The sequence below is a fragment of the Coptis chinensis genome, chromosome 5 (genome assembly GCF_015680905.1).
Source record: "Coptis chinensis isolate HL-2020 chromosome 5, ASM1568090v1, whole genome shotgun sequence".
Taxonomy (NCBI): Eukaryota; Viridiplantae; Streptophyta; class Magnoliopsida; order Ranunculales; family Ranunculaceae; genus Coptis; species Coptis chinensis.
In genome coordinates this window covers 55,976,953-56,000,570 of record NC_141460.1, presented here as the reverse complement: position 1 = coordinate 56,000,570, position 23,618 = coordinate 55,976,953, and the positions used below count along the sequence as shown (strand labels likewise).

General features: G+C 36.1%; 1 pseudogene across 1 annotated transcript; it reads right to left on the bottom strand.

Annotated features, from left to right (window-relative positions):
- Positions 1 to 567: 567 nt before the first annotated feature.
- Positions 568 to 22,992, bottom strand: LOC147498043 (monosaccharide-sensing protein 2-like; annotated as a pseudogene). The gene is made up of 6 exons (XR_015195365.1): positions 22,753 to 22,992; positions 22,488 to 22,534; positions 22,116 to 22,386; positions 20,508 to 21,447; positions 19,780 to 19,967; positions 568 to 707 (listed from the first exon to the last, which is right to left on the bottom strand). The product of XR_015195365.1 is annotated as a monosaccharide-sensing protein 2-like (transcript).
- Positions 22,993 to 23,618: the final 626 nt, after the last annotated feature.

Sequence of the window (23,618 nt, the reverse complement as noted above, 5' to 3'; positions counted from 1 at the left end):
CTGCCCTTTTCATCCACTTTTACTACTTTGATTGGGTCAAGGCCTGAATTATTAGAAAGCTATATCTAAGTCGGTCATTTTGATATAAAATAGGCCCAATTCAAAGTTCTGAGTCCAAAGATACGGCATGTTGAAGTTCTGTTGACTTTCTGTCATTTTTCTACCCAAATTGACTTTGACTTTTTAGTTTTAACTAGGTTTTATAAGATTTTTTCTTCTTGAAACTTGGGCTTTAAACTATATAATTTTTTTAGTAATCATTTTAACTCATTTTTTCATGTAAAAGTGATATTTTTATACACATATTCAGCTCTAAGACTTGAAATACACAAAACAAGTAAATATTGATAAACTCATACTATTATAAACATAATTGGGTGATTTTAGTGATTATCAGTAGGTATGCAAATTCAAGGTTGATCCCACCAAGAATGCACTTTAGAAACAATTGAGTACTAAAATATTACGTATCATAATTCGAACAATATTTTTAGATGGAAATTCTAAACTAGTATCAATTATTTTGCATCAAACTTCTCATTTCCCATCTCATGGGTGCTTTGAGATTGATTCAATTCCTTTACATTAAGCTCCTTATTTCCCGTCTTGTAGGTGCTTTGAAATTAATTCGATAGCTTCAGATTTCTCGTTGATTAATCAATTAAGGTGGTCTATAATAACCAACTGTGTAGATCCTCCTGCAGTGTCTGCAAAAAATAGCAATAAAAATCAAATTCACAAATACTTCTATTAGTTATCAAATGATAATTTCACAATTATGCTTGCTTTTTTACACACATCCAAAATCACAAATAATTTCCTATTATTGTTACTGGTTGCATACTATTATTGTATTATAAAAAATAAATAAATAAAAAAAAGGGTGAGATTGTGCCTCACTTGGAAAATTTTCCAGCAAAAATATAATCATATATTATCCTATATGCCAAAAGGTACATGTTTCTAACAATTATAGTATTAGGCTTAACTCTGTATAGGATTAAACATTTGATAGACCAATATCAATAATCATTTGGAATGCCCTATTCAATTCCAACCCAATAAATTCACTGCACCAAAACTGTTAAAATAGGACAAAATCGTTTTAACCCAAACGACACTTGTCATCTATCGAGCGCTTCCAACACAAATAAGCATCGTGTCCTGTCTAAAACCATTGATACGTACAACCAGAGGGTATGTTTGGAATTTACTCAAAAGTAGTAAAAAATATGAAATACGCCTTCTTCCTCATTTTTATTTTCCAAGTTGAATTTCTCTGAGATTTCAATGGCGAAAACCTTACGGTTTTGATTCGCTTATTTTCCCTCTACTCAATTGTTCATCTTCTCTCCCAAACTCCCAATCTTTTTCTCTCTGAACTGCATTGAAAAGCTTTGATTGCTACCTTCTGGTAAGTGTTCTTCTTTCCATGGTTGTTTTTTTTTAATCAATTTCGTCAATTCACCTATTTGTTCAAGTAATGCTAGTTAAAATATTATTTAGAACAAAGAATCGTATAATATATCCTAATTATAACCTTTAGCTTGGATTGAATTTATTTGTCTCATTTTTCATAATTGCAAATCAAGTTTTATGATTGAATGGAACTCATTGAAATCAAATTTTCAAGTTTTATATAAAACCTAGAAGAATCAATACACATACTAATTAAGTTGAAGCTCACAGTAGAATATCGAATATTCACAAGAGAAAGCTTGTAGCATGGTAAAACAGGTTTAATATCTTGTTATTCTATGTAATTTGAGTTTAATGTTGTTGAAAATTTGAAACTTGAGAGAGATTTGTTTTATAGGGGGCGAATACATGAAAAGCTACTCCAAGGTGAGGATGATGAAGTTGAATGAAGTAATGGTCAAGCAAGTGCAATACCAGCACTAGAAAAAATACAGAGCCTTCGAACTGTAGAAGAAGGAGTTGGAACTGGGAAGGGTACAAGTCCTAGATCTGATAATTTAGGATCTGAGGGGAAAAAAAACCGGCATGGGATGATGAAATGAGCAACAAATGTGGAAAATCAGCTAGAAGGGAAACAAGACTCAGAAATGGTTGTCGTACAAGAGGGAGAAAATGTCCAAGGAGTGGAAGGGAAGAAGGCTACATGAGCAAGCATTCTGAATAGGAAAGCTGTTGGTCAGGAGTCATTATCGTACGTGCCACCTACTATAGTTGATGGTAGACTAGTGATACATGTTAAATCGAGCCAGTTCACAAAATTGCAGAAAAAATTTGAGAATATAATTGTGGGCAGCTTTGTTGGTAAGAAACTGGGCTTCTCATATGTTAAGGAGATGGTTTCAAGAACTTGGAGGCTACAAAATCAGTTCATCATGAAGCCTTATGGAGATAATATGTTCATGTTTCATATTAGTAATGAGGATGATATGAATACTGTATTGGATATTGGATTCTTCCATATTGCCAGCCATCTATTTGTTAAGACAATTCCTATTTGGGTTATTATGAAGAACTTTCCAATGGAGATGTGGACAAAAGAATGATTTAGCCAAGTTGCTAGTGTTGTTGGTAACCTATTGTTTATGGATAAGCCAATGGAGAATATGTCACGAACTGCTTATGCCAGAGTGCGTGTTGAGATTAAAACAAATTGCAAGTGTCCGGAGAGTGTACATGTGGTACTTGATCAAACGAGAGCATTTGAAATTAAAATTGAATATAATTGGAGTCCTGCTAAGTGCTCACATTGCCAAGTTTTTAGGCATACAAATGCTACATGCCCTTACAATGTAAGAAAGGAACATGATCCAAAACAAGGGGTTTGGGTACAAAAGAAACATGCACTAATGAGATGAAGGCACATGAAGAGGAGAAGCAAAATGAGCCAAAACAAACAACAGTCCTAATAGAGGGGCCTAATAAGACACCTGATGAGATTCATGAAGTGGTAACAGTACAAGATGAAAAGGAAGAAGGGTGGGAAACACCTTCAAGGAAGCATAATGTTAGAGTACGAGAAGAACACAACATGCAATCAGGGGTTACAAAGGAACAAACAACCGAAGTAAGCATGAGCCAAGGAGGGAAAGAGGGTAGTCCAAATGCAAAAAGGAATAAGCCTATTCCTGTTAAAACACATGCATCTGGAAGTGGTTCGGGGATTATAAGAGCATCTTTAATAATTAGACCTGAAAAACACTAATTTTTTTGACCAAATAAACACCAAACAACTTCAGCCTAGACATCAAAAATTCGACACCAAACTACATTGCTTTGGATAAACCGTGCCAAAATAGCCAACGCAGCTTTTGAAACACTGCGCCAGAAAGCCCACAATTTATCCCAAAGCCCACACAGTGTTTCGAACACCGCGCGTTTTTTGAAACACCGCGTCGTACAGTTTAGCCCAAAGCCCATGTTATTTCGAAGCCCACGCTGCTTTCTGAAAATTGCTCCAAAATAGCTCATAGGCCCACGCGGTGTTTGAAAAATCGTGCGGCTTATTGAACACCGCGTCGTACATTTGATATGACATCAATCCAAACACCAAATGGGAGCCCATTTGGTGTTTGGTTTGGTGTTTTTTATATGTTTTTTAGGTTTGGTCTCACCACTGAAGATGGTTTTCACCAAATTTTCAAGAATTTGGTGTTTGGTATTTATTTGGTCTCACCATTAAAGATTCTCTAAACAAAACTCAGAAGTTGGGTGAATAGGTTACTGTGGTGAGAAGAGAGAGTAAAAGCAAAGATTTGACCAAGACAGGCCAATTAAAACATCCTCATTTGTTTAAATTATACAAATTTGATGTTGGAACATGAGGGGGATGAATGCGGGATTCAAACAAGTGGAAGTCAGAGAGATGATCAAGAAACACAAAATTAGCCTCGTGGGGATGGTAGAGACAAAAATGCAGCAACAGAACATGGATAAAACTGTTTGAAGGTGCTGCGAGGGATGGAGTATGGAACATAATTACATGTATAGTGACCAGGGTAAGATTTGGGTATGCTGGATACAAATATGTGCAAAGTTAGAGTTATGGAGAGGGAGTTGCAGCATATAACAATGGAGGTTACTCTAACTAGTAGCAAGGTGTTTATGGCTACATTTGTATATGCAAGTACTGATTTGGTTACTCAGAGAGAGCTTTGGCACAGGTTGGTTAACTATTCATGTGTGTATCATGGGCCATGGGTGGTATTAGGGGACTTCAACTAAGTTTTGAGCTCAGAAGAGAGTGGGAGGGAAACCTACTCATCCGATTTATTATACTGATTTTTTGGAATGTGTCACTATGGCGAGCCTCACGGATATGAAATACAGGAGAGGTGTTAGAATATGGCGAAAGCTAGATAGAGTTCTAGTAAATTCTGAATGGCAAGATGAGTTTGATGAAGTAGAAGCTGAGTTCTTAAACCTAGGTACTATATCAGACCACTCCTCTATGATAATTGACTCTTTGAAACAAAAGCGTCTGAATAAAAAGCCTTTTCAGTTCTTTAACTTTTGGACTCGAGAGGAGGGATTCTTGGAGACCGTCCAGCAGGCTTGGCCAAATGAAGTAGTAGGAAACCCTATGTATGTCTTCATGAGAAAGATTAAGCTTGTGAAAGGTGCATTGATTGAATGGAATAGAGAGAGAATCGGGAATGTCAAGACAAGAACTCAAACAAAAAAGGAAGAGATAGATGTCATTCAAACAAATATGCAAATAGAGCCTTTGAATAGGGTTTGGATTGAGGAAGAGAAAACATGTATTAGAGAGTATGTCAGAGCTGCAAAATTAGAGGTGTGTGTGAGACAGAAATCAAGAGATCAGGTGATCAGCTTGGGGGACAACAATACAGAGTACTGTTTGTCAGAGCAAGAAGATCAATGAATAAAATAACATGTTTGGGGGATGATGAAGGAAATGTAAAAGAGGATGTGGAAGCTATAGGCGCTGAATGTGTGCAGTTCTACAAGGAGCTCTATGCACCAGATGGGTTGCAGGAACTAGACTTCACTTATTTCGATACAATAGTCCCTACAAAAATTATTAGTAATGATACAAGTGAACGGTTAGTAGCAGATATCACTAGGGATGAAATAATTAAGGCGTTGGAATGTATAGACAGTGATAAGTCTCCAGGGAATGATGGGTCTCCTTTTTGTTCTTCAAAGTTGCCTAGAGAATTGTGGGTGATGAGTTTGTGAGGGCAGTACAGAATTACTTTAGGTCTAGCAGGATGTTTCGATAAGTAAATGCTATTTGTATCTCTCTAGTCCCAAAGACACAAACCCCTATAAGTTTGAATGGTTATAGGCATATTGCTTGTTTGAATGTGATGTACAAGTGTATAACTAAGGTTATGACACTGAGAATGAAACTTATCATGCATGATGTGGTGTCACTCAACCAAGCAGCTTTTATACCAGGAAGGAGCATACAGGATAACATTTTATTGTCCCATGAATTGTTGCACAATTATCATATAGATGCTTACCCCCCAAGATGTGTGGCTAAGATTGATCTTGAGAAGGCATATGACTCAGTGAGATGGGAGGTTGTGATTTTTACCCTCAGAAGGATTGGTATACCAGAAAAATTCATAAACTGGGAGAGAGAGTGTATGGGAATTGCTTTTTTTTCTATCATGGTGAATGACACTCCATATGGGTATTTTAAGGGGAAGAGGGGAATAAGGCAAGGGGATCCTATATCACCATACCTATTTGTTTTGGTTATGGAATTGTTCTCTGACCTCTTGACACAAGCAACCACAAGGGGAGAATTTAAATTGCATTATAAATGCAAGGAACCCTCTTATTACTCATCTTTCATTTGCAGATGATCTAATTATGTTTATAAATGGGGATGTTGCTACAGTTAGAAGCCTAGTAAGCACTCTGGGGAAATTCAGAACTTGTTCTAGACTTGAAGTGAATGTGGACAAGAGCTAGGTGTTCTTTGCAGGAATGAGTGAGGATATGTGTGAAGAAGCCAAGGGAGTTTTACAATTTCCAGTTGGTACTTTGCTAGTTAAGTATCTTGGGTTACCTTTTATCACAACTAAACTCTCATATTCTGATTGTTTACCTCTAGTTACAAAAGTGGCAAAGAAGATTCAGAGTTGGAAAGGGAAAAGTCTGTTATATACATGAAGGGCACAGTTAATCAAGGCTGTGCTATGCAACTTAAACATTTATTGGATCTCTTCATTTATTCTCCCTAAAGGAATAGTTGATGAGATTCATGAACTGTTTCGAAATTTCCTATGGAAAGGACCAGATTGTACTACAGCACATGCACTCATTGGTTGGAAAGATATATGTTATCCATATGAAGAGGGGGGCCTGGGCATAAGAAACTTGGAGGTAATGAACATAGCAGCTAACATGAAACATATATGGAACATTGTCAGTAAGAAAGATACATTATGGGCTCAATGGGTGTGGAAGAATTTAATCAAGACGAAATATTTTTGGGACATGAAAATCCCAAATGATTGCTCATGGAGCTAGAGGTGTATTCTACAGGGTCGAGATGATACCAAGAATATAGCATGCTACCAAGTTGGGACTGGAAATGAGATAAGTCTATGGATGGACCCCTGGCACCCAATGGGCATTTTGAAAGGTTATTTTTCTCCAGTTCTCACTTATGACTCAAATGCAAGTCTAAATGCAAAGGTATCAAAACTGATTCAGAATGGAGAGTGGCAAGTGCCGCGAACACTCAGAATGCACATGCCAGAGATAATGCAACAAGCTGAAGATGAGGTGGAAGTTTTCGGTGGTTCAGATAAAGTAATTTGGTCTACATCATTGCATGGGGAGTTTCAGCTAAAGGAAACGTATCACACTCTAAGGAGAAAGAAACAATCAGTTACATGGTGGAGTCTGGTATGGTTTGCGAATAAAATCCTGAGGCATTCTTTTATTTCGTGGATGTTGTTTCAAGATGGTATTAAAACGCTGACTAAATTAAAGGAGCAGAAGGTTGTAAAGTCAGATTTATGTGTTTTATGTGGACAGAAGGCAGAAACAGAATGTCATCTTTTTTATGAATGTTGTTTTGCATAGTACGTGTGGAACAATATGCTCATAAGAGCTGGATATCAGAGAAACATAGAGGGAGACTGGGAAGATGAACTGGAATGGATAATTGGAGTGTGCAAAGGCAAAGGATGCAAGAAAGATGCAATGCGGTTATGTACTAATGCCTTTTTCAATTGGGTATGGCAGGAACGAATTGCAAAGATCTTCGAGAATAAGTATCGCATTACGTAGCAGGTGGTGGAACTGATCATTAAAGATGTGAAAATTAAACTGCACAGTATGGAGCTGAAGATGGTGGAAAAGCCCAATATTATTAGATTCATGGAACTTTGGAATTTGGACGTGCAAATCATCACTAAGGAACCTATCCTTTGCAAATGGGAAAGAGCAGAAAATGGCATCACTATTCGGAACACTGATGGCATGCTACAGGGCATCATATGAGGGTGGGCAGCAGCACTGCGAGACAATGAAGGACATGTAAAGGCAGTAGCAAAAGGGCGATCCAGGTTTATCTCTATTGCACTAATAGAACTGGAGGGATTATACAAAGGCTTAAAGCTAGCACAACAACATCATATCAGTAGGGTGGAAGCTAGGACTGACTCGACCAATGTCATTTCGTTTTTAAGAAAAAAGAGTAAAGTGTCATGGACAACAAGAAAGATTCTAATAGATGTGTTAGAAATTATAGACCAACTGGAAATGTTTTCTATTAAGCATATTTATAAGGAATGTAATAAGTTAGCAGATGCTTTAGCTTATAATATTCCATATGTCAGATTCATTGAAGTTATCCCTAACTCATTTTCTGAGGATATAAAGGAAATTGTATATGATGATGCTATGGGACAAACTTATATCCAATTGTAACTTACTCTATTATTCTTATTAATGAGAAAGGGTAGGGGACCCTGTTAACAACCTCACTTGCCGATCAAAAACAAAATCGGTAAGTAAACAAACGATTGAATGAATTGCTTTGTTTTTGGGTGATTAGTAGTTTTTAGTAAGAAATAAGGCTTGGGTATGTTCTCAATTTGATTCATTTGAATTTTTGCTTAATTTGAATGTTAAAATATATAGCTCTAACAAAACCCCAAGTTTATCTCAGCAATGCAGGTTTACATGTTTAGTTTCTTTAATTTTACATGTTTGAATAAATTCCTCGGATTCACATCAGGTTTGAATTAATAACTAACTAAGTTGACTATTAGATTTAACTGATTAGCGGGAAAAAAAAATGACTCCTAGAGTTAACCTTGAAGGAACTAGAGTTGAACACCTTAATTTAAAATTTTGCTTAATTTGAGATGAATGTGGTAGTAATTCTAGCTTTGACGTCCCAAGTTTAAGTAAATTAATGAGAACCAAGTATGTATAGGTATATTAATGTAATATTATCGGTTTTATGTATACTTAGTAATTTATATTTACTTGTTCTATTTTTATGGGTTTCAATTCTTAAGTTATCCATAACTTTTATATGTTACATTAAGTAGGGATGACTTTGTCACCCCCAAACAGAGAGTAGATGAAGGAACCAGTGGGCAGTGATGTGTATCTAGATGGAATTGAATCATTCGTTGAATTTATGAGGGATAGTTTAGGAAAAGGAACTTGATCATCTTGTCCGTGTACCAAGTGTTGATCCAAAAACCATTTTTGTTCATTTAATTCGCTCTAGATTTGATGAGTCTTACACTACAAGGTATTTTCATGGGGAGTCATTTGTAAATAATGTTTGGAATTTTGAACCTTTTGGTTCATCCTCTCATAACTCTCCTGAAGATATCCATCTTCAAGAAATTAACTTTGTGAATAAAGAGCTTATGAATGTCCAGCTTGATGATTTAGATGAATGCATTGATAAGATTAGTGCGGATGAATAATTCAATGCAGATGAGAGTAGTTTGGATGGGGATTTGGTTGCGGATGAGATTAGTTTGGATGAAGATGTGGATGTCAATTGCCATAATGAACATCATAACCAAAATTCGGTTAATTTTAAAAAGGAGATGAAGTTCAATAATAGTTTTTTTTTTAATGCAAAGACCTAACAAGGAGTGGCTGGAATGTCGTGTTACATGCTCCGAAAGAATTTTCTAGTTTGCTTGGTGGGAAAACAAAGACACATTGTCCCATCTCTTATGAGAGTTTTAACAATATACCTAGTCCAACAAAAGACATGATTTGGAGCAGCTTTGTGGTTAGTCTTTTTTATCTTAATTTGTTATATTGAATCTTTGTATTTATAAGTTGCAAAGAGTCGTATTTTAACCGATCTATGATAATCCTGTACTTTTTTTTTTCTTACTATCTTTTCTCCTATAACATCATTCACCTTATAGTATCTGTTATTAGATTCTAAGTAATGCTCTCTCTTTTGTAGACTATCATTTTAACCTCCATAATTATTGTTACAAATTAAGAATTCACTGCTTTGAAGCATGACTTCGTAATTTATTGAAAGGACTTACCATTATCAATGTTTTGCCATTTTTGACAGATTTTTGGTCTAATTGTAACTGCTTTTAATATGTTTTCTAGTAACTATGAAGGTTTAAGATGAAATCTTCTATGTATTAATTTATTTATATAAATGCTAATAACTTATTAAGATAGAATTGATGAGGAATCCATCCCAATATGTCCTTTTTCTAATTATAAAGAAGGTTGATCTTCCTTGAAATAAGACTTGAAACCCCTTAGTAAAGTCCTTGATGACTCTGTAGGTTCCGAAAGCTCTCGGTTCATTCGTCAGTCAAATTAGAACCCACCAGAAAATTTTCTCATTCTCAGTTAGTGTGTTGTGCTAGGTGACTAAGCACCTCTTCCTATAAATGAATAGTATCAATGACTTTCAGGGAATGCTTATATTTTCTTGAGATTTATTTACAAAAGATTTCGCGATAGTAATCCTTCTATATTGAATGCTCTGGATATTATAGTTCAATCTGTATAATATGTACTTATCTGAAAGATGGACCTTAGACATTCCAAGGTTGTCAGACTGGTTGTTTAATTGTTCTAACATAAGCTATCCCAGAAAAATGATTTCCTGAAAATTTTGAAAGATGGGTTTATAGTGACTGTATGATTGCGTCCTAAACTATATTTATATTTGATAATCACCCAAAACTGTAATATTAAACCTCGTAGAGACATAGCAATTTGGTTGATTATGTGTTTAATAATTATGAAATAATTATATTTTCGTACTTTTGCAAGTTTTCGTAGTTAATATAAAAATGATGATAAAACATGTATTAAATCACGGGAATAGTATATATATATCTGAAGTCTTCTTACCTAGCCCATGGGAAGCCCAACAAAGCCGGACTAAAGCCCGGATACTCAAACAGGACAGAATCAAGTCAGAACGGGATTACATGCACAGAAGCATCAAACTTTTGAAGCTCATATCTTTTGAACCGGGACTCCGATTTCAACGAGTGAGTTGGTCAGACGATTAGTGCGACGAACTCTATGCAAAGGCGAAAAGTTGTAAAAATGCCAAAATCCAGACCCGCCATTGGACGCAGCACATAGACCCACTTTGCGGGCCCATAAGATTAGATGAGTCATCAATCATGGAGCAAGTCAAGACAAAATATGCAAATTATTGGCACAAATTGACACCTTGCATGACATTAATTAAGTTGACTAGACTTTAGTTGCTAATAGTGTCAATTTGTGCAAGGTGTCAATTGGTTTGTTTTAGAGATAAGATGGAATTGAATGTGGAAGGTGGTTTCACGTGGGAAAAATGAGGGAAGGCTCTAATATGTATTGAATGGAGAATGGGAGCATTCACTTTGATTTATGCATATTTTATTTGTTAGCAAAAACTTAAGTTCTTGGAATAGTGTTAATGGAAGCCATTTTTTAGTTTTCTTAATATAATCTTTTGCCTTCTAGCTTAAATTCAGCTCTTTACATTATTTTTATTATGTTTCTTTTCATTTTAACTCAGCATACATCAAACATCTTTCATAATCATTTCTAGGATTATGAAAGATGTTCATGTGAGGATCAAACTACACCAAGGGGAGGGTTAATGATGCTTATGTGAGGATCATGTTATGAATTAGGATTCCAGTTTCACTGCTTAGGTACTTAGGTTTTCTTTGACATCCTGTCACAAAATGACGAAGACCGACCAAATTTGGAGCCTAGATCTTTAGATTAGCTCACACACACGACCTATTGACACTGGGATAACTCGCTTGCGTGAGTTTCTAGCGAAACAGACCTTTGAATTTGACTGGCTGGTGGAAAATGAAACCATGAGTTGAAGGGATATTTCAGAGATGAAATATCAGTTTAACTCCTCATGCTAGCAAGATAGCCTCAGAAATGAGTACATATTGCTAGGGACTTGAGATGTAGTGATCTTGTTTTCTAAAAGCTATGTAACTAATTCTTGCATGAGTAGGTTAATCATTTCCCTATCTTTCTCTCTCTATCTCATTTAAAAAAATAACTTGTAATCTCTAGATAATTTGTGTAGTAAGTCATCTTTAGGAAGTAGAAATCTATCTATCAAATCCTTCTCACTAGTTTCCCCAAAAAGATAAATTTTAGTTGTGATAATTGGCCTAGTCCTAAGGTTTGGATGAACACCTTTACTCTAAGTATACACGCGAGCAAACATGAGTAAGGTGACATTGAATATTAGTATCTTTTGAGGATTTGTGTCTCAAAGACATTAAACTATCAAAAGGGCTAACATCAAATGGAGCCGCGACACGCCTAAGGACTAAAGGAACATCCTTAAACACCTGGATTAACTCAACGGGAACCCTCCTCCCCATCTCTAAACCCTTCATCTCTTTCATTTTTTATTTCCATTTCCGTTTGTTTGCCGCAACGTGCCTGACGTGCTCACTGGAGTATTTTTCCACAAACAGGTACCTCGGACCTAGACTTGGAAAAGGACTTGCAGGAAATTTTAAGGGAACCTGACTCGGATTTCATCAGTACGATCATATTTCACTAAGTACACGTGATCTCGATCGGACGCTTATTTCTTTGGCGGAGTTTCGGGACGCTCACAGGCAGCCTATCTTCTTTCATACTCTTTCATCCATCCTGGCAGACTTTATTGGATACTTCTCTTAGTCCATCAGGCGTGGCGGACATATTTGATTCCCTTGAGGTGGGACCTTCTCGTTGCTTCACGCAACGTGACTATTTCATTTGGACGTTTTCTTACATTGATTGATAGTCTGTCGGGACTCCCTGCCTTACCCCTCTTTCTACTCCTACTGAACTATCTTCATCAAGCATGGCTACACCACGAATCATTCTTGAGCAATCCTTCCAGGCTATGATGGATTTCAATGCTTATAACCTTCATTTTCGTGAATACATCACCAACATCGGGTGGTCTTCCCTACTTCTTCAACATGACCAAACTTATTCTCCAAGTTTGGCTGTATACTTTTATGCCAATTGATAGGGTTATATACTAAAAGCATTACTTTTGTATTAATTTTAATTCTTTATATTTTGAATGAGAATCATATGGGCAAATGTTAAGCATATTATATATGTTATTAGTTATATGCATGTGTTTAATACTTTATGTTGTAGATAATATGGTATGTGGTGACACACAAAGATCATATCATTAGTACCTTATAAAGTATAAGTAAACGTTCACAACCTAGATTGATTTGGACAAACCATTGGTACGGTTGTAATATAATCTTGTATTAGTCTATCTTGACTACAGGATTACACTAGTACACTTTGTGTGTATTGAACAGGACCAAGTGAGGTTGTTTCTCTTTATACTTACTATATAAGAGAACAAACACCTCTATTATTATGGATGTTTGTCTTCTTAATCCGGATATAATAACGAGCACTTACATGCATTGTACATTGCTTTAAATCATCGATCAATGAGTGAGATTCATTTGTGAATCAATAAACTCGATAGATTGGGTAATGACATTGTATGTAAGGTGTGTTGTTGATTATAGAAGGAATCTGTGACCCGTATGAAGTCAGGTTGATGATGTCCCCTTGAGGAGCTCATAAGGATTGTCATGTAAACCCTGCAGGTGGATTTAATCTGACTTGACAATAAGGTTGAGTGGTACTACTCAAGAACATAAGAAGTTGATTAATGTAGTTGTCAATAACTTGACTTAATCAATATGCATTCGATATCTTAAACATGGGGAGATCAACAAGCATATAATATGGAGCCCATAAACGTAATTTTGGGATTAGGGCGGTAGTGCAACAATGACCTTTAGTGGAATAAGCCATTTGTTGACAGACTTAGGCTGTGTGTTCTGGGCAAATATGGGAAGCCCAAGCCCGTCAGGAAACCTAATCCTAATTTCTCCTCATGGTCCTTGTTGTAGCCTATATAAAGAAATCCCTCTTTCTCTGGCCGAAATACTCAGGTTTTGCTCAAGAAAAGTGAGTTCCTAAATTCGGTTCTAAACTAAAAGAGTGAGGGAGGCCAAGAGAGAAAGAAGGGGTTGGAAGATCGTTGCCCACACAACGTCTTTTCTAATTGATAGGAATACAACAGAAGATCAAGAGGTTGCTGATTCGGATTCTCAAAGAAATCACAACTGATAAAAAAGGTATGATTCCTAACCAAACCGTGAACACCCCTTATTCTGCTGCGCATGGGTTTACGCGGTTTGTAATCATTTGATGCAACCATAACGGTTCCTACACCAATATGGGAGACACACAAGCATTTAATCATGCTTAAGGCTTCTTCTTAGATGGTTTCACAATCCAAGTTGGTGGCACACAACATATCTTTTCTGAGCCAACACTTGCCCTAACCTTGGATCTTCCCTATCATGAGCCGGCGACAACATGGTCATACATCAGCCAAAACTCTACTTGTTCCTTTCCATGGGCTACTTTTCATGGAACATATGGGGATGGTCTTGCAATTAAAGAAGAAGGCACTGCACCTGGCAGATGGTCAAACACCACTATTCCATTAGCAAGAATGACCATGAACGTGGGGAATGCGATGTTGTTTATCCTTTTGAACATCATGGGAGATTGGCATTTTTCTACTGCCAATGATGCTGCCTGTGTAGTTTTCAATGCGCTTGCTCAAGGTTATACATTGTTTGATATCATTAATTGTGTTACCACCAATCAGAAAAGAGCTTGCACTGTACGACATCAGTATATACTTTTACCTGTAACCACTTGCTGAATTATGAGCACACATTTCCTATAGTTTTTGGTTACTTTTCACTACTGGGTTAAAGTAGATTCTATGTGCCCTGTGAACAGAATTATTCGTTCATTAAGATTTCAACAATGGCGAGATCATCATTCACGGCTCCTGAGGAACGTTCATTGTTTCCCTGACGACGATGATATGTTGGCACATTTAAACGAATCGGGAGAACAACAATGGAGCACCATTTGGCAAACTATTATCTATTGGCGCGATGCTAAGGAAATGCATTTCACTCGAGATGACGAGAGAACAGCAGTATCGACTGGTTGGTAAATTTGAGTAGGCCACTGTGTATATATATCTAACTGTATATAGTTGTTTTTATTGTGTTATTGTTTTTCTTTGGTTATTTATGTATAATATATTATGTTAGAATAACTTTCTGTTACATCGATCCAGCCCTAATTTTGCTCACGGTTCTTAGGTAATTTCTTTCTTTATCTATTGATACTACGAGGACTAAACATCATTCTGTTTAGGGGTGCTTTGAATATGTAGAAAAAATTAGGGAACTTATAGGTTGTATATAGTTTCTAGTTTCTTTTTAGTGAATGTACTTAGTGACAAAGTCTTGTTTTCTTTTCTATGATGAAAATTATCTAGAAATCTCACATTAGCATTTGAATTAGGATTTGTTCTTAAGAAACTTAAGATAATACGTACGCAATAGTTTTTACATCTTTTCATGAGTATTCATGCACTAAGTATCATCGATTGTACATAGCAGTAAGTTTCTGGAACTCACGGATAGTCTACTTAAATTATTAATCCTGTGAGAATCTAACAAAAAAGCCTCGATATGTGTGATATATGAGTAATGACATAGAGGAATAGCTTTTCCGAATAGAGAAAATCACATGTCAACTTACTTGATCACCTTCCGAACCCTAGGCCAGAATTTTGGCCGTCTTTGGATTGACATAGCCAAAAATTCATATATGTTACAAATTTTACCCCTAGTCACCCCACTGAACCTTTCATCAAACCTTTCAATTTCACCAAAAATTCCTTACCCATCTATTAACCCCAAATAAAATAAACCTACCTAAATGATGAGTATGAGAAATAGGATGAAATGTAGAAAAATAAAGAGAAAGACTTGTCTCAAATTAGTTACTTGCCTCAGGAAAGAAAAAGAAAATAAAGATAGAATTATTTTTTCATAAGCTTTTGAAAATATATATATATTTTAGAACTCCAAAAGCTTAAGAGCAAAGTATGGAAACTTATGCAGAAGAAAAAATGGACATTTTGTACCATGAACTTTGATGGTTTTATCAATTTGGGCCAATAACTTTTTTTTTTTAGCAAATTGGGCCATGACCTTTCTTTTTGTATCAGTTTGGGCTACCGGTGTATTTCCATTAGAAAATTTGCTTATGTGTACAAACGGCTGCCTATGTGTGCTAACGGAAGATGGTGTGTCGGTATTGAAATGGACAGCTAACAAAATTTGATGTGGTGCTTACGTGACAAGCACCTGAAATTTCAAGGAAATTGAAATATACGGTTTTTGTTAGATAATCACATTGGGATACATTGAACGGGAGGAGAAAAGGAGAAGACAAGAAGAATCTATTTTTCTGAGTGATGAATTAATAATGTATGTGATACTGCGTTGGGTACCTGTTAAATCTTTATTCAGATTCAAGTTAGTTTGCAAGCAATGGAACAATTTAATCTCAAGGGATTCCGTCTTTATAAAATCCCAATCTGAAAGATGCTCAAGCCTACCTCCGGCTCACATGTATCGAGCAGTTACAAAGCACGTATGTCTCTCTCCAACTCAAGTGATTGGCCTACCAGTACCGGATCCAACATTAAATTATGTAAGGAGATTATGTAGAGAGTCAATGGCTTCAAGCAATGGGCTTATTTGTGGCTACTATTACGAAGAACGAGGTTGGAAATTCTTGGTGACTAATCCTATCACCGAAGAAACAGTATATATTACCAATCCACACAGCATTCAACCAAACAGTGAACGACACACTGTTGGTTTTGGGTTTAATCCAAACAGTGATCGACACACTATTGATTGGGGTTTGATTAGGTTTTTTAATTTAAGAATTTGGGAATTTGGGAATTAGGGTTCGAAACACTTTGAAATTTCAGGTGCAACTTCTGTGAAATTTCGGGTTCAAAACACTTTGAAATTTCGAGGCCACATCACCGGTGATTAGGTGTGCACTTCAACGGTGACACGTGAGCATTTGGTCGGACACATATACATCCGACATGCCACATAAGCATGTGAAGTAACGGAATGGTAATGGTAGCCCAAACTGATACAAAAACGAAAGTTCATGGCCTAATTTGCTCAAAAAAAAGTTATTGGCCCAAATTGATAAAACCAGCAAAGTTCATGGTACAAAACGTCCATTTTTTCTATGCAGAAGCAGGAAAGGAAAACAAGGATTTCTCTAGTGTAAATATCTTGAAGACCTTATTCTCTCATACTTGTTATTTTTTATTTTCCATTCACATTTTCTTTTACGCCACCACCTAAGCCCCACAATACCTAATAAAGACCTCTAGTTCAATTAGGAGTAGGATGATGTGATATTAAGTAGTAGATGTGATTGATCGACCTTGACTCCTCTGTTTTTCATTGAGATGTGAGAAAACGTGTACCACTGCACACTGGAGTTAGCGAAACTTGAGTGGAAAAATTAAGATCGAATTTGTGTTTCGACACATACCTGTGAGAACCTAGTTAGGAAACCTGAGTGGAAAAATTTGTGTTTCGACACATGCTCTCCAAAGGATCCAGAAACGGCCCTATTTGTACATTTCAATGTAAAGTTCACTGTATGCATGTTTATATGTAGATGCATATTTTAATTATTATATACATATTAACTTGAGTTTCAAAGGAATTAATCATCGTTCCCCGCTAAGGAGATGTATAGATATCTGAAATTAATTTATGAAATAAGTTTTTGTTACTGAGTCATTGTAGTATAGATGAAGTTTATGAGTATCTTCTTTGAAAAACTCTCACGAGGCTATAACTCATTGACTAGGAAATTCCTAGTGGTTTAAGGCAGTGTTATCAGACCTGGCCCGGTGGGTTTACCCGATAAATCGACGAACCGGTCTCCTAACCGGATTGGGTTGATAATTAGATCTTTTAAACACTTAACCCAGTGCTGAACCGGTTAACTCGGGCAGTTTTCTATTGAACCCGACTAAACCGGATAGTAAACTAGCGGGCCGACTTATCACTCAACTATTAAATTCAAAATTAAATTGTTCATACCAAGCATCTTACACATCAAGAATTGCCAACATATCACTCAACAATTACTGATTATTGGTTATATATAAATATATATACTATATAGTCCAAATAGTGACCCACTGGTCTAACCAGTGAATCACTAGTCCAACCACTAACCCCGTGACCCAGTCCCTTCACCGGGTTGACCTCCGAGCTGGGTCTGATAACACTGGGTTTAAGGCCTTGTTGTATACGGTCAATGCAACCGCACTCTACGAAACGAGAATTAGCTTAGGGCTGCACATTTTTGGCCACTTATCTATTTAATGTCTCTTCTTTGCTTAAGGACAAGCAAAGTGATGTTTAGGAGTGGTGTGATAAGCACCCAAAACTGTAATATTAAATTTCGTAGAGACATAGTAATTTGGTTAATTATGTGTTTAATAATCATGAAATATTTATATTTTTGTATTTTTGCAGGTTTTTACAGTTAATGTAAAAATGGTGATAAAACATGTATTTAAGCACGGGAATAGTGTATATATCTGAAGTCTGATAAACGATAATTTGTGGTTTGATTTACTTAAGTCCGATAGTCCATAGTCCGAAGTTCAAAGTCCAAAGTCTGTAAACGTACGTTTAGTCAAGTTACCTTACTCACGTGGGTTTGTAAGATAGGTCGAGTAAGGGATCGTCCATACAAGAAACAGGGTCTTTAGCGACAAAAATAAACATCGCTGAATATTGATAAAACGTCACCCATGATATTTAGCGACGATTTTTGGAGTGTTTCCACATCGTAGCCAATGATATAGTCGGCAATTATATAGAGCTATGCTTTTTTAACATCACTAAATGTGGCACTTTCAACGGCGATGGTAACTGTCGCCATTGTCCGAATTTCGTCGCTAATTTATTTTCGCATTCTCAATACAATAACGTCGCAAAAGGTGAATGTTTTGCGACGTTTGCCAAATCGTCGATAATGAGGCCGTACTTAGCAACGTTTCATCGTCGGTAAATGCCCAAAAAATTTGAAAATTTTAGTATTATTGGCGACATTTTGATAATCACTACAAATCCAAAAAATTTGAAAAATTGGTGTTATTAACAACGTTTTTATCGTCGTCAAAGGTCTAAAATATTTAAAATTTTAGTGTTTTTAGCGACATTATTACCGTCTACAAAAGTCTAAAATATTTGAATTTTGAGTATTTGAGCGACGTTTTTATTGTTGTCAAAGCTCTAAAATATTTGAATTTTGAGTGTTTTAAGCAACATTCTAATCGTCGCTAGAGACAATAGATATGAAACTATTTTCATTACTAATATTGTCGTTAATTTTGCACCATTTGTACAATTTTCACCTGTCCCCCCTCCCATCCAATTACCATTCAACAAATAAACCTAAAATAAAACAACTAGAACATCAATTATTTAATAATATGTAATACACAACAAAATTTCAATAAATAAAAATAAGTCAATTCACTCAATTAGAAACAAAAGAGAATTGCATCATCCCCTTTCATAATTTTTTTCTAAAAACAAACACAATTCTAAACATCCATCACGTAAGTTGCGAATGAAACCGTCTTCGCAAAAAAAAATAAAAAATTGACCAATAACATTTAGATTCATCGGAAGCCTCTTGCAATTCCTTATCACCATTTCTTCACAAAAAATAATACCACTTCTCTTTTGACATAAGATTATCTGCACATTAAGATGTTATCTATTAAATCACCAAAAAAAAATGTGAAACAAAAAATATAATAGTTTCATCACGTCAAAATTAAAATCCAATGAACACAACTAAGAAAGCAAGAATTCAACTAAAATAGGCCACCAGACATGATGTAGCACCACTACCAAAAGACATATAAATACACTTACACCCATTTGCCAATGTTGATATCCAATCGGCAAAATAAAAAAAAAGATGAAGGATTAAGGATTACATAGTAAAATATTATAGAGAATGTAGAAAATTTAATGTGTTTCTACGAAATTGATCATCTATGCATAATATTAGTTTCACAGTTACGAAATTTAAGTATAAAACACTTCCACTTGGTTGTTTAACTACATAAAAAATATCAAAACCATCACACTGACTTGACTTTACTCAAGGACACAATCATTTATATGAATGGACTTTTTTGGACTGGTAAAGCGATAAAGTATAATAAAAAAGGATATTTGTCCACGGTAAGAATTCAGCAAAAAACTGACACTGGAAGGAAAATTGATTGGATTATGCTATGCAAAAAGACGAGGGAAGAAGAATCACCTTCTTCCTGAGATATCCATGAGCCTCATTGCAATAGCTATACAAGGAAGCATCAACAAGGTAGTCACAGCACTAATAAGTAGAGATGCATAATCTGAACTGATTCCCATGTTTGAGAGAAGAACTCCAACTCCTGCTTGCTCAAGAATCTGAGGGGTGTAGTAGAGGACTTCATTTATGCAAGAAAACTGCAAAATAAATATGCATAAAAGTTTGTCAGAAAACAGAGGGTCATTAAAAACATAAACTTTGGCCCCCCTTATATAAAACTGATTAAAGTAACTAATTTTCTTCAAGATTGTTAAAATCAAAAGTAAAAAAAAAAAAAAAAAACGAACAAAGACGGGCTGCAAAACAAACACCACACCTAATTGAACATAATTCCCACTGTCCTATGAGCTCAAAGGAAGCTCACGAGTTTCCATCCATATATGTGCTCTCAAATGAACAAAGTTCTTTATGCTAACATATTTTTAAGAATAAAGATTATAGTCACTCGGCCTATTGGCATATAAAGATTCTTTATGCTAGAGCTTCTTGTTCTCTTCTTAAAATAAGAAAGCAAAAAATCAAGTACAATTTCTGCAGCCAAAGAGACTATGAACTTCTCAGGTGCTAAGTTGGGAGATCCATAAAACAAATGCAACCTAGATATGAGCTTCATCCAGACACGTGTTACAATAGATAACAAAACTTCTAAAGGATTTCAGTAGAAACTATTCTCTCACCTGCTGAAGGATTTGAATTCCTATGCCAGCAAACAAAGCATGCTTCACTCCTGGCTCTAAAAGATCACCCCATTTTGGCCCCTTAACGACTTCAGATGGGTAAAGCATAGCTAGACCAACCGGATGCTGGTTAATTAGATCCTTTGAATACAAAGCAGGTTGACTTACGAGAGCTGCCACCTAAATATACTCACTTTCTACAGGGACATCGCCACCAGGGAGTGAAACAAGAGACCCACGACGAGATGCGGGAGCACATTCCTGGTGCAAATAGATCCTTTTAAATCCTCCTTCTTTCTGCCCATCTTCACCTTCCCTTTCCGTCCATTGCCAAGCCAGCTGCCAACCACCACCAATACTTATACTACCAACTGGGTCCCCAATGTTCCCTTGCATGAGACTACTGTTACGTCTCATGCTCAAAATGCTGCCATGAGAAGCAGGTGGCACCATGTCTTTTTCCATGCTTGTAGTCTGACGAGACAGCAGCGGGCTTTGCAAGTTGTCATTAGAATCATTGCCAGCTACATCAGATGTGTAGTCTTCTCCCTCCCTCTGACTCTCCTCATCCCTTTGTTCATTTTTAACTTGATGTTCTGCCACACTAAACATGCTGCCAAAATTGGGAAAAAGCATACTTCGCATGCTTCCTGTCTCGGGAAGCTTTTCATGGACACTGCCAAAGAGGGTGACCAAAGGATCTATATGAGGAATGCTCTGGCTCTCCATGCTTCAATGATGAGACATGAGACCAAGAGTACTCTGCCCAGGGATAGGTCTTGCAACCCGTGAGAGTCCCTCTTCGCCCATATAACCCCGATCCGTCATTCTCATCAATTGGTTCCGTCATCATGAAGTTCATTGTCTGGGCCTATTATGTACTCTTCTATAGATGTGTCACCTCCAAATCCAAGGCCTTCAACTAGCAGAGCCATCTCAACTGCAGATCGCTAGACCTTTCTAAGTAACAAGCTTATTTCAACAATTAAAAAATGAATAAATAAATAAATATAATAGTTAACTATCATAAGTTCCAAAGCATATATGATAAAGTAGTTTTTAGCTCAAAAGATATAGTTTAGAAGGGGTAAGCAGCATTAATACTTTAGTATGACAAATCATGCCTCTGGCTGTAGAGAGCACCAAAAAAATGTTATATTTCCATAAAGCATACTTTAAGTATAAAGCACAAGAAATGAGTTTCACATTCAACATTCTGAAAACAAAAGGCATAAACAACAACAGGAAAAATGTTTGAGTCATTGTATAGGAAGCCGACAAGACAGGACTCTTCATCATATGAACCACCTAAACAGAACTAAATGTGGTCTAGATTTTTAACCTGAAAATTTATTTGGACCGCACTAGTATTGTCTGTCATAAGTATTTACTGGATAGGTTATTTCAACGTTCTAGATTCAAATATATTATCTTTATTCAACAATTTGAATTTTATTACGGGAAAAAGTCTGGTTTACAGAGCAGGGCAAAGTGAGAAGGTAAGAATAGTCATAACCACTGTTCTGTTACATAGTCGAAGTAGGGTCAGATCCAGAATGCAAAACCGAGTAGCACGTACAATCTACTACACAGGAAAAATTGCCTTACATTTGATGAATTATCAAAATGAGTACTACTGATGTGTCCAAAAACTAAGTTAAGTTTCATCTAAGGTGACAAAAGGTTAAATGGCCTCATATATAAGCTCCGATTACACGTCCGGAGATCTTATCTTTATGAAGAGAAACCACTTCAGCATGGTTAAGCATTGAAGCACCAGCTAAAGTCACAATGCAAGCTATTGCAACATTGAGACGTGAATCATCCATCTATCCATCAAAATACACAATTGCACCTCTCAGCTTTAGCACCTAATTAACTGAAAGAATCAAAAAGGTAAATAAGCTACTAGAATTCTTGAATTGGGCGAATAAACCCAAATTCAAAGATAAAGGTAAAGTATATCAAACATAAACTTACCTGCCATTAATATTTGGATCACATAGTAAAAAGATGACGAAGAGAACCTGAAACCAGTGGCAGCAACGACATTTTAAAAACCCTAGCTTTCAAAATCCATAGAGAAATCTCAGCAATGGAGTGAAATCTCAACAAACAATCGAAACCGAATTCAATTAAATATAACCCTAACCCTTTAATCAAAAACAAAATAATTAAATAAAACCAAAACTATTAGAAATTCTAAATCTAAAATATTCTAGATTTAAGGGCGGGGAAAACTCACAAGTGAGCGAGACTAGCTAGAAAGAGAGAATAACAAGGTGAGAGAGGAGAGAAAGAGACGTGCTTTCCAGTTGCTTTGAGAGACTTCGTTGGAGTGACGGTGTTGTTTCCTTTCTTGGAGAGACGACGCTGAGAGAGGAGAGACGGTGGTGATTTGTTTCCTTAGCTTTTAGGTCTTTTTCTTTATTTTATTTTTCCTGTTTTTGTGCGGCCGGGTATACTATTTTTCCATTTTCTTTTTTTATTCAAATTATTTCATTATACAAAAACATAAGAGATGAGGGCATGATTGAGATACCAAAACCCCCCTTCTTCAAAATGATCTAATTTTTCCATTTTTTTATTCAAATTATTTCGCAAAAACATGGGATGATAAAACCCTAGGCGGCAAGATCTAATTTTTTTTAGCAATGGGATGAGAAAATTTTAACGACGAAATTTTGGTCCCAAAAGCCACAAATTCGCGATGTTGTGTAAAAACCACACCAATGACAACGTTTTTAAATGTTGCCTTATGTCAAAAGATTTTTCCAACGCTCATTACGTCGCCGAAAACTAACTCTCGATTTTATTATTTTACAGAATTTGGATTATGACTTTTGGCCACATTAAAAACGTTGCCAAATATTGGTTTTAAACACCGTGACAAAAGTTTATTCGTGACGCTTGTAAACGTCGCCAAAAGGAATCATTACCTACGTTTGTCCAGCATCGCTAAAACTTTTGTCGCTAAAGAACCAGTTTGTTGTAGTACCTTAGGGCTCGACAAGGTTTATAACTAATGTAAAATAATAACAATTGATTTCTACGTAAATAAACAGGGAAAGAGAAACAGAGAAAGGGTTAATTGTACTCATGCAAGAATCA